Source organism: Oculina patagonica, chromosome 5 (assembly GCF_052425735.1).
Source record: "Oculina patagonica isolate OP01 chromosome 5, crgOcupat, whole genome shotgun sequence".
Classification (NCBI taxonomy): domain Eukaryota; kingdom Metazoa; phylum Cnidaria; class Anthozoa; order Scleractinia; family Oculinidae; genus Oculina; species Oculina patagonica.
In genome coordinates this window covers 20,475,131-20,487,983 of record NC_135762.1, presented here as the reverse complement: position 1 = coordinate 20,487,983, position 12,853 = coordinate 20,475,131, and the positions used below count along the sequence as shown (strand labels likewise).

The following is a 12,853-nucleotide window of genomic DNA, read 5'->3' as shown; positions in this document are numbered from 1 at the left end:
CGAAACGTGTTTTAGCGGAGATACCATCACAGTCGTGCAGACCTTAAAGCCGTTTACCTTGAAGCCATGTGATTATGGCTTTTGGTTATAAAGTTGTCCTACTCTGTGTGCTCAATTCTCTCCCTGCTTAAAAGGGCAGTATCACGAGAAGTCTCCTTAGTTTTTGTTTAAACTATGACAAAATTATGAGGGTGCACTCAGTGTTCACCAACAAAACCTTTGAACAACAAAAGAAAGGCATAAATTCATTCTCCAAGGTGTGAATAAACGTAATCAGTGGGTTGAGTGATTTTCTTCCAAGAAACCATTCTCGTCCCCATAGCCCTTTCGTTTCCCTTAGCCGGCTTGGCACGAGAAAACGGAGGGCTCTGGGGACATAGGATTTTTGAATTAATTCGAATTTTTTTTGATTGGCTGTTTGGAACAAAGAATTCCTAAACGGAAGTCGAAAACGTAACGACTCTCTCATACATTCTTTTGAAACGTCATGACTGCATACATGAAGACCGGAAGTCCTAGAATCTAGGACTGGAAATTCTGTGTCCCCAGAGCCCTTTGTTTCCTCGTGCCAAGGCCCAGCCGGCTAAGAGAAACGAAAGGGGTATGGGGACGAGAATGCCAAGTAACATGTTGTGAAATACAAGTCCTAGTCCCAGTCTCCATTAAGAGCACGTGTTTGCCGGTCTATGTATTGCCTCGATTTCATGTAATAAAATCAGAGTTGTAGTTTGTACAGCCATTTTGAATGTGTTCACTCACATTTCATAGAATACTAAAGCATAACGTGGTGTCAGAAAGCGGAGAATAATGAATCAACTCTCACCACTGAAGCCGCTATCATTCGAGGGAAATGTTGCAGAGAATTGGAGACGTTGGATTCAGCAGCAGTGAACGCGACGGGCTTCGACAAGAAACCAGCGAAAGTACAGTGTTCGACCTTGTTAACAGTTGCCGGAGAGGAGGCGTTGGAAATCTTTAATACATTCGGTCTCAGCGATGAAGACAAGGATAAGATAGATGTCGTGATCAAGAAATTCGAAGAATATTGCACGCCAAAGAAGAATGTAGCATACGAGCGACATGTGTTTAACACGAGGGCACAAGGAGCGACCGAAAGAATCGATGCTTACGTCACGGAACTGCGCAAGCTTGCAAGAAACTGTGAGTTTGGAGAATTGCATGATTCTATAATTCGTGATCGTATTGTGTGTGGTATCAGAAGCAACGAGGTCAGGAAACGTCTTCTGCGAGAAAAAGATTTAAATTTGGAGCGAGCAGTTGAAATGTGCAAGCCATCTGAGATTACTGAAAATCAGGCGAAAAATATGGTTGTGGATCAGGATGACCGAGAGTTGCACGATGTGAAAGACGATTCCAAAAAGCCACCCGGAAAATCGAGACGAGGAAATGGAAAGCACAACCAAATAAAGAAACCGTTCAACTGTAGAAGATGTGGAAAAGTACACCAGCCTATGAAATGCCCAGCCTATGGTCAGGTTTGCCACAAATGTAAACAAAGGAATCATTACTCGAAAATGTGCCAGTCCAAGCCAAGGGACAGTTCAAAACAAGTAAGTGAGTTCACATGTGATGATTCAGATACAGATGAGTTGTTTATTGGGGTCTTGGGAACTAAACCACTGACTCAGAAAGATTGGATGCAAAGTGTAGTGATTAATTAAACTCCAGGTCAATATGAAGTTAGACACTGGTGCTCAATGCAATGTTTTGTCATATGCGTTGTATTGTAAACTGACACGTGAGAAAATGAAGAAGTCGAACACCCGACTCGTGTCTTATACAGGCCACAAGATGCCAGTGTTGGGTAAAGCTACACTTGATGTGAAACTTAGAGGAAAGTCCCACCCTGTTGAATTTCAAATAATTGAGCATCCAGCCACTCCAGTAATTGGTCTTCAAACCTGTCATGATTTAAATTTGGTCAAGAGAGTCAGCTCAGTTGATACCCAACGGGAGGAAAACCTGTCCAGTGACAATAATCAAGATGTCAATGAAATCCTTAAGAAGTATGAAGATGTGTTCGATGGTATTGGATGTTTGGAGGGTACTTATCAAATTAAGATCGATCCTAATGTAAGTCCAGTGGTACATTCACCTCGCAAAATACCTTTCACTCAGAGAGAGAAAGTCAAGGAAGAACTTGACCGCATGGAAAAACTTGGTGTGATTCGTAAAGCCGAGAAACCAACTTAATGGGTTAGTTCTTTAGTAGTCGTGGAGAAACCAAATGGTAAAGTGCGATTGTGTTTAGATCCTCGAGATCTAAATAAAGCTATCCAGAGAGAGCATTATCCTATGAAAACTGTTGAAGAAGTTGCAGCTGAATTGAGTGTTGCCAAAGTATTTAGTGTTCTAGATGCTACATCTGGCTTTTGGCATATTAAGCTTGACGAGAAAAGTTCAGAACTGTTAACATTCAACACGCCATTTGGTCGATACCAGTACCTTAGAATGCCATTTGGTATCAACTCAGCCCCCGAGATCTTTCAAAAGAGAATGACTCAAGCCTTTTAGGGCTTGAGTGGAGTGAAGACAATCGCTGATGATATTCTTATCTGGGGCAGAAATGAAGTTGAGCACAACCATCGCCTAGAGAAAGTGTTGGAACGTTCAAGTAAAGTTGGACTGAAGCTCAACCGAAGTAAAATGAAGATTTTGACAGCTGAAGTTCCATACATTGGCCATGTGTTGACATCCAACGGATTGAAACCAGATCCTAGCAAGGTGCGTGTAGTGGAGGAAATGCCATCTCCAGCAGATAAGCCAGCACTTTTAAGATTCCTTGGAATGGTGAATTACATGAGTAAATTCATACCCAACCTAGCAGACCTAACTCAGCCACTAAGAGAGCTACTGCACAAAGAGGTAGAATGGCATTGGTCCGAAAGACAAGAGAAAGCATTCCAAGCCATTAAAGAAAAGCTGACAAGTGATGCGACACTCCAGTATTATGATGTTGAAAATCCCCTTACAGTATCAGTAGATGCATCATCCTATGGACTTGGGGCATGTTTGCTTCAAGAATGCAGACCAGTGTGTTACGCATCCAGATCACTTAATTCTGCTGAAAAAAATTATGCGCAGATAGTGAAAGAACTGTTGGCAATTGTGTATGGATGTACAAAATTCCACCAGTATGTTTATGGCAAGAAAGTAAAAGTCCAAACCGACCACGAGCCTTTGGAAGCCTTGTTTAAGAAACCATTATTCCAAACACCACAGAGATTACAGCGAATGATGTTAAGGTTACAGCGTTATGACCTGCAAGTGGAGTATGAACCAGGCAAAAACTTGTTCATTGCAGACACTCCAAGTCGTGCTCTAGAAGAAAGCAATGAAACTGCAGCCAACACAAAGGATGAATTTGAGGTACTCACCCTTGAAAACATGCCAATCAGTGAAGTGAAATTGGAACAGTTTAAAGATGCAACAAGAAAAGATGCAACACTACAGAAGCTCAGGACCACAGTGAAAAGTGGATGGCCAGAAAGGAAGTCTCAAGTAGACCCTGAGCTTCGTGAGTATTGGAACATTAAGGAAGAAATTTCTGTGTGTGCTGATTTGCTAATGAGGAGTGACAAACTGATTGTACCGAGTTCGCTACAAGATGAGATGCTAAGAGTAATACACAGCAGCCACTTAGGCATCGAGAAATGTAAACGAAGAGCCAGAGATATTTTGTTTTGGCCAGGAATGAACCAACAGATAGCAGATGTGGTATCCAAGTGCAATACCTGTAACATGTACAGAAATTCTCAAGCAAAAGAACCACTCAAGAGCCATGAATTACCTGAAAGGCCATGGCAAAAGATCGCAGTTGATTTGTTTGAACTTGACAAAAAAGAATATGTGGTTATGATTGATTACTACTCAAAGTTCTTTGAGGTGTCACACTTGCCTAACAGTAAAAGCAAGACAGTGATTAACCACATCAAACCTCAGTTAGCAAGATATGGAATACCTGAGGTGATAGTCAGTGACAATGGCCCTGAGTTCAGTAGCCATGAGTTTGCAGAATTTGCTAAGGAATACAGTTTCAAGCATATTACCTCATCACCCAGATACCCACAGAGTAATGGTGTTGCAGAACGAGCTGTGCAAACAGCTAAGAACCGTATGAAGAAAGCAAAAGTTGAAAGAAAGGATTATCAGCTTGGGTTGCTTGACTACCGAAACACTCCAATTGAGGAAATTGGCCTCTCACCAGCACAGATGCTTATGGGACGTCGAACTAGAACCAAACTACCTACTACACCTGTATTGCTAAAGCCACTATATCCAACCGAAAACATCAAGGAAGGTCTCAGTTGTCTTCCAGAAATACAGCAGCAGTATTACAACCGAAATGCGAAAGTTCTGAAACCTCTGAATACAGGAGACACTGTTCGAGTTAGAAAGCCAGGACAGAAAACATGGACACCTGCAGTAGTTACCAGGGTAACCGAAGCGCCAAGATCGTACGTTGTTGACTCAGAAGGAGCAAGCTACCGAAGAAACAGGCGCGATCTGATTAAGACAACTGAAGCATCCAATCAGCAGCAGGATCTAGAAGAATCCAAAACCAACACCACCAGTCCAGTCCATGATTCCGTGAGCTCTGAGAAAGTCAGTTCCAGTGGTCGAGTTATCCGACCACCTGTTTGGTTCAAAGACTATGTGACCTATTAGTGAGAACATTTCATAAGTTGTTACCAGACTTTGTTGATATTAAGAGAACAGTGTGTCTGATGCAAGTCATGAACATTACGAATAAGTCAGATTTTTATGCTCATTTCTTGTAGTTTCGTTTATTATGTTGCATGCAAGATTTTTGTTAAAAAAGGGAGATGTTGTGAAATACAAGTCCTAGTCCCAGTCTCCATTTAGAGCACGTGTTCGCCGGTCTATGTATTGCCTCGATTTCATGTAATAAAATCAGAGTTGTAGTTTGTACAGCCATGTTGAATGTGTTCACTCACATTTCATAGAATACTAAAGCATAACATAACACTGTCAAACTAGAAAACGTCGGCACGACTTTTTCAAGTTTGAGCCACATTACTTCTTAGCTGTCCGTAACCAAACCACCTTCACGACTAGTACAGTACGTTTTAGCAAGGCCAAGCGGCCACTATTAGTGGATTTCCAATTATTACTAATTATAACACCATTACATTTTCAAGAAGCACTTAATCATGGTGACGTTAAGAGACATCTGAATCCACACGAATATTCAATTTCACGCTTACAGAGCGATTTTCGACTGACTGTCGTAAAACAGTCTGGCAAGTCACAAAGAAAAATAGACTGCAGTAAACCAACCAAATCTCAAAACAAATACATTAAGCCTGCAAGAAACGAACTTGTTCGAGTAAGTCTCGATTGGTTTTTAATTGACTTCTTATTAATTGACAAAGTGGCACGAGATATTCAAACCAATCAAAAGGCGTAGAGATGAAAAACCAAAGCAAACGCGAATTAGTTTCGATAATTGATAACTGTGTTACTTGCGTGCGATCATCCTGAACCCAGTAACAACCAAATAAAGACACCGCACGGATCATTTCGCTCTGGATACGAAGGGAGATGAATAACAGGTTTCCAACCAGTTTGTTCTTGTTAATTACGTGTAAGTTGAGTCAAACTTACAAAATATGTAAACTTGTAAGAGTGGAAAATATATCCTGGTCAAGGTGGCGAATAAAGTTAGAATTCAGTGTTCTGTAAAAAATTGAGGAAAAAAAAACAAGAAATGGTAATTAATAGTGTTCTTTTAGCAATAACTGACTAGAATAATTATTTAACAATTATTCTATCAACGCACGTTGGATATGAGGTGATAAATGGCCAAACGCGAGTTGGTTATAATAAGGGCGGGAGAAGGCATTATCATCTCATATTCAACAAGTGCGAGTTTGTAATGAATTCAAGGTTTTCGACCAGTTATTTCTTGTTAATTACGTGTAGGTTGTTTCAACAGTTCCGTCAAACTTACAAAGAATATAAAGTTGCAAGATCGGAAAATACATTGCGTTCAAGGTTGCGAATAACGTTTGAATCCAAATTTCTGTGAAAATTTGAGGAGAGAAAAACAAGAAATGATAATGAATAGTGTACTTTTAGCAAAACTAGTATATTTAAAAATTATTCCATAAGCGCTCGTTGGTTATGAGGTGACAACTAACCCAAGAGCGCGTATTGCGAGTTGGTTATAATCAGGGCGGGGAAAGCATAAACATATCAGATCCAATAAGTGCGAATTTGTGGAAATTTTAGTTTGACCTCAGTAAACGAAGCGACTGCATGAAAGACGCCAAAATTGGTTAAGCTTGTTGTTCACTATATAGCTAAATGAAACAAGGAAAGAAAGCGAGCAAAAGAAAATACCTCTTCGGAAATATTACTCGCTCAAGCCACCTTAAGGTGTTTTTATAATACATTGGAACCCCGATATAACGATCCTCGATATAACGCTATTCCCGATATGACGATGAATATTCTATGTCCCGGCAAAAGTTAGAGTAAAATGTATGGGACTGAACCCCCATATAACGATATTCGATACAACGATATTCCCGATAAAACGATGAGAATTGAGCGGGCCGAACGTAAAATCCTCCCGATATAATATTAGTTCACAGTCACCCTTTTTTGCAAAACATCGAATTTAATACAACAGCATTACAGTTATTGAGTGATCTTTGTGATTTCTGTTAACAGCTTTGTACGATGACACACGAAAATGGTACTGTGTTCTAAGCCTCTTTATCAAAATTATTCTCTTCGTCCTCCTTTAAATCCTCCTTTAATATGCAGTAAAAAGTACTACTTGTTAGGTTTACCTCGATATCACGATATTTTCGGTAATTTTACGGCCATATCGTTATATCGGGAGTTTTGATTTAACGATTCCTCTGTATAACGATATAATTTTACTACTCTCTTGGCATTTTGTTATATCGGGGTTCCACTGTATTAGAAAATCACGACAAAAGATGTTGCTAAAACGCAGCTGAGCTTAGAACCGATAAATCTAACTGAAGTAAAAACAATAGAAACTGCAGCTGCACCGGTGGAGAAAGAGGAATTGATTTTTAAAGATAATTTCATTTTCGGACTGAAAGGCAGTGTTGTTTTAAGAAACCTTCACAAACATTTGTCGCCTCCGCTTACACATTTATTTGTGCTCGTTTAAAAGCTTGTGCTCGTCAATCAATATTCGAACAATAAGGGGTTGATTTTTGAAGATAATTTCATTTTCGGACTGAAAGGCAGTGTTGTTTTAAGAAATCTTCACAAACATTTGTCCCCTTTGCTTACACATTTGTTTGTGCTCGTTTAAAAGCCTGTTTGAATTGAAAAGCCTTGTCCAGATATAAATGACAAACTTACCTGAATTGTTAGGTCTAGTTTGTGATGAAAACCGTTTTTAGGATCTTCCCGTTAATTTTTAATGCTGCTTTATGTACATTCAATCATTTGTGTTGTTGATATGCTAAGGAATTAGCCGTGCAAGAAGCACCAGGACTCTAATACACTGACACAGATATGGGTTGGGCTTCAACTGCGACTTGACTGGCCGAGTACTAACTACTACAACCTCGAAGTTTTATCACATTTATCTTTAAACTGTAGACATACGTGGCTATACAAGGGTACGAATCTCGGTGAACTTCGAAAATTTGAGACAATTCTGTGACTTACTTAATGATACTTAAGATAGCGAATACAAATTGACCTAATTGAATAACCAACATAAAGAGCAAATGACCACTGACAAATTCGGGAGAACTATTACTAGTAAAACACAAATCTATAACAGGATCTCTAATGGAGTTCCAAACCAATGTCAATAAACAAGCCCAGACATGACCACCGATGGAAGTCATTGTTCAGATTTAAGATTTCCCAATAAACAAAGACAAACAACTTGTGCGGTTCCTCGAATCATAAGACTCGCACGACAGCTACAAAATCATAAACAGTTGAAAATAAAGTAAAATTACTCAATTCATTTAGCTTCATGACGCTACCTTATACTTACAGTCATATTGATATAATGTTTGTATCGAACTTTGTGAGAGTTACATTTTTCTTTGAACGGAAAAGTGCTTGTCAATTTAAATGACTTTTGTTCATCTATTGTAAATATTTCTTCTCGGAATGGACAAAACTAGAAACACATTAATTGTTCATCCATTTTTCAAATAAGGAAAAACTTCGCTTATTTGCCGTTGTCCGGAGCCAATTAGAAAGGAAGAAATGCAATAACCGAGAGGTTAAGAATATACTAATAATTAAAAGTTGTTGGTGATCTTATTCCATTATCGGAAGTGATAGTACGTGTGATTTCAGAGAAAAAAAAAATGCCGCGAAATACATGTAAAAGACCAGGATATGTTTTAAAATGGGCCGCGGATGTCATTTTCTTTACGTTATTGAATATGATAGGTGTTGATTTTGAAAGCTACTTAAATTAACTATAGACGAAGATTTTGAAATAAAATCTAAAATCAGAGAAAGGACGGAAGTTACAATTGTAAAGAAGCTCTTCCTGGAAACAAAATATCCAACTTGTATTTGGCCTGGTGTTTCGCCTTGTGCCAACTATCGGCCCTTATTGGCCACGACTGACCACGTAGTACGATCTAGCGTGGGCACTATCATTCAATGGAATACCTATTGGCCGTTCCAAGGTTGCGCAGGGAGCTGGGGCGAGTTTCAAATTTTAAGTAATCGATTATCTGACACCACCACATGAACAATCACGGTGAGATTGGTCATTTGACCAAGTTTGATGCTTTCAGGATAAACAGAAACGAATTAATGGACCTTGAAACATGGTTAAAATTCATACAAACGTCTCTAATTGTGAGCCAGCGCCCCCCAAAACAATACTCTCAAAGTTTTTATCTGTTTTGTGACAACTGTAAAATCCTGCCAAAGACCCATTATTTGAAAGAAACTAAGATGAAAATCACTATGTTTGCCCATTTTAAAGAGTATCACAAAAATTATAAAAAATATAAGAGTTTATATGGTTTTATAATTAAGTAAGGTCGGAGTATATATCGGCGTTTTATAATTAAGATAGGTGGGTTTAACTGTCACGCCGCGAAAAAATAAATCCAAAACTATTGAGTCAAAAAAATCAAGAATATTACAGGTTGTAGAAAACTACTCTATAAACTACTTGTCCAAGTCTCAGGTCTGTACGGTATTCCGTACTCAAGGAATCCCTCAAAATGTTTCACGCAAATTTAGAGAGCACAGTATGGAAACGCCATGTTGGAGCCCAACTGCTTGGACTCCAACATGGCGGCCGGAAATCAACAAAAACATCTGGCATTCACTTCTGCTACAACGAGCGGTCAGATCACCACCATGAACAAGTTAACATTATAGATAAACACTTCTTGCAAAATCTCAACTGTTCAGATTGTTAAAAATAACAGGATGAAGCATTTTTTTAAGTATACGTGACAGCCTTCTGGCGGCCATCTTTGATCTCGTGTGGCGTGAAACTCCGAAATTCAAATTGCTCTATCTTAAAGACGGCGAATGCTATCGAACTAAAAACCTTCAGCAAGATATATATAAAGGACGTCTAATAGCCACGGAAGGATAAAAACTCAGGGGTCTTGCGATTTTGGATTTTGATGACGTCACGTGAAAACCAAGAATTGGCTGAAACAGTGTACTTTATCCGCAGAGTACAGATGTACGGAGGAATTGTTCCGCCATGGACCCAATAATGGCCGACCAATACCCAAACTTCTTCCTCTTGTTTTGTCTTGACCCTGACATCTTCTTCGACCTGGAAATAAAAAAAAATCGAGCTTTTAGCGTCTGTTAATTAAGAACGTCCAGTTCGTAACAACACTAATAATATACATCAAAAAATTTCTCGAATCTGATTGGCTTAAAGAAATGCAGTTTTTAAGAAATTCGATGCAGAAATGACGAAATTCAGAGCAGAAATGACGAAATTCAGTGCAAATAAAAGAAACAAACGCGGCATCCTGATTGGTTAATAAACGAAGGCAGCCACAGGGGGCCAATCAAACGCTTCCACGCGATCTGAATGGCCCGAAGTTTGGAGCTGCTTCGAGATGCGAGTGAAAAAAATGGCTGGCGTTTTGAGCACAGTAGAGGACCAGAAGACAGCTCTAAATACCATAGCACTGAAAAGCATTGGTTTTTTGTTCTCCTTTTGGAATAACTGGTTTCTTAAGAAGGAAATTGCTGACGAAATCGAAACTACAAGCCGACTAAGCTTCACGCTTTGCTTGAGCGAATTTATTTACGCTGAATTCGCCGAATTCAAAAACAAACACATTGGCAAAGATTATGGACCAGATAGCCTCAAAGTAATGACTACATCGCTTGAAAGACACTTTACTTAGAGAACTGTACGGGACAGAGAATTGTCCAAGGAAGTGTTGAAAAGAAAAGCGAAACAGCTTCACTTGGCTGGAGGTCGAGTCGAAAGCGCTCAAGCAAAGCTCGACAAGTACGAAGCGAAGAAAATCTCTGGAAGAAGTAAAGCCCAGAATCTTGTATTTAGATAATTCGTTGAACTGTTTAGCCAGAGTTTTCGGCTAAAAAACTTTTAAAACATTGAGAAACCCGGCCTGTACGTTGTTTGGGCTTTGACCTTGTTTTGAATGAACGAGTGATTTTTTTTTGCCGAGTTTGAATAAATATTTTTTGTACGAGATTTGCGCTTGTTATTTTCTCGCAATTTTTTCATGAATATTATTAATAAGTAATCACATGATTTTTCTCGTGCAATTTGGGATAAATAAGCACTCGTAAATTTTTCAAAGACTACAAATTGCACTCGCCCTACGGGCTTGTGCAATTTTGTTAGTCGTGCTTATTTATCCCAAATTGCACTCGAAATCATGTGATTACCTATACAAATTGCACGGCGATAGAAAGTACTTGATATTTCGGCACATGTAACAGATGAAAAGCTGGAAAGTAATAGCAAATGAAAAAAAAAATGTTTTGTAAAGAAGTAAAGCGCCGAAATTGATCAATATTATAACGAGAACAGAAACGAAAAACACGAAAAAGAATAAAAAATGAGCCATCCGAGTTATTTTTAAGGTGCGTTTCACATTAGAAAATACCACAAGCGAAATTAACAACTCAAAAAAGCTCGTGCAAAATCAGATAAAATTGAACAAGCGGAAAACAAAAAACACAAAACACAAACCTGCCATTTCAGAAGCAGACCCCCAGAAATTAAAAACCTCCAATCAATTCGGGAAGACAATCATTGCAGCAATGGAATGTCTGGTTTCACATCTGTAAACTTGTACTGGTGTCGCCGCGGACGCGAAGGTCAACGAGAACTCACAAAACAACGCTTCCAGTTCTTGGTGGACGAGAGCGCATCAGCGCCCGTACTTCAGTGAACAACTAATATATTCTTCCGATATTCACTCTAGTGCGATTGGTGGAAGGCCGCAGCAATCAAAGCAGCCGATTCTTCCACGCCCAAGCAATCTTTTTCCCTTGTATCCGATGGTTGTTCAATGTAAATGATTCTTGAAACACGGCGCAGCATTTCGTAAAGTACCAGCCACAAACTTAAGTGCCACTGTCAGAGAAAGTGTTCCAGACCTTGGAGTCGGGGTACCTTCCTCACTGCAGAGTTGGCCTTGTGAGTCTCTTGGTGCCTCTTAGGGTCCACCCCTCTTGCACTTCACACAACTTTACCGCTCTCCTCTCATCTCAGCAGTTAGGCAACAAGCCAACTTTTACACCACACCTCCCAGACACTAAAGAGTATCCCAATGCATGAGACAATCAGTTAAAATTGGGCCGTGATTCTCCCTTTTGCACCTGACTAACCATCTACTTTTCTTCACTTCTCCTTGCGAGGCTTTCTCTTTAGGACAAAACTTTACTAACACCACTTATTCTTTATCCAATAAATAGTCCTTCTCTCTCTCCACTCTTCCATCTCCCCCTCTCTCCTCTCTACAACATCCTACGCTCCCCTGTCGCCTCATCTACTTCCCTCCATTTTGCCGCTCTTCTTCCTCTGTCGGCTGCACCCCCCTTGTGTGTCGCAGAACTGGTCGAGTCCCTACCTGACTCCCCTCCCTCCTACACTTGTCACATTTTATCTGGACCCCGGTCCAACACTTGCACCGTTTTTCCCCCCGCCTATCTCAGAACTACCACTATCAGTGTGCCTCACACTAACACAAAAACATCGCCAGAAGAACAGGACTCTCCATACTAATTATTTTATGAAATTTTTGTAGCATCTCCATCTTTTCACAACTCTACTATCAACTCTTCAGCGCCACATTCACTTCCTCACCATCCTACCCTCCTACAAAACAAACTCAAAACACTCACACGCACCACCCCTTTCTCCCCCTCTCTCTCAGCTTGGCACGCATTCAATCCCCACATCCCGCTATTACGACTCTCGCTAATATACACTAAACACGACGTCCAAGCGTGTTCTACAGTCTCCTTCCCCCGGTGCCCTGGGGCCCCGTCCTCTGTCTTGTCTGTGTCGGGGCCGCTCTGGCTCGGTGCGGGGCGTCCGCGTCTCCCTGTTGCGTGGGTTCCGGGTGCGGGCCTGTTCGGGCGGGCCCCGCTCCGGTCCCGCCCTCCCGCCCACTCCTCGTTCTCCTCGCGTTTGCCCCCCTCGGGCCTCGTCTCTGTCCGGGCCCTCTGGGCTCGCGCCGCTTCCCTCGGTTCGCTCCTGCTCGGCTGTCCTTGTCCTCCCCCGGCCTCCTTTGTGTGTCGGCCCTCGTGGCGGCTCTCTGGCTCTGGTCCCTGGCCGCTCTACCTGTCTCCTCGGGGGGTGGCTCGGCGGTCT

The 12,853-nt window shown here is 40.8% G+C and overlaps 2 protein-coding genes across 2 annotated transcripts in view; one reads left to right on the top strand and one right to left on the bottom strand.

Moving 5' to 3' along the window:
* Positions 1-12,853, top strand: part of LOC144653189 (uncharacterized) — a 467,538-nt gene that overhangs the window by 52,194 nt on the left and 402,491 nt on the right. The gene's annotated exons all lie outside the window — the stretch shown is intronic.
* LOC144653167 (uncharacterized) overlaps positions 1-12,853 on the bottom strand; it is a 300,092-nt gene that overhangs the window by 33,852 nt on the left and 253,387 nt on the right. The window lies entirely within an intron of this gene.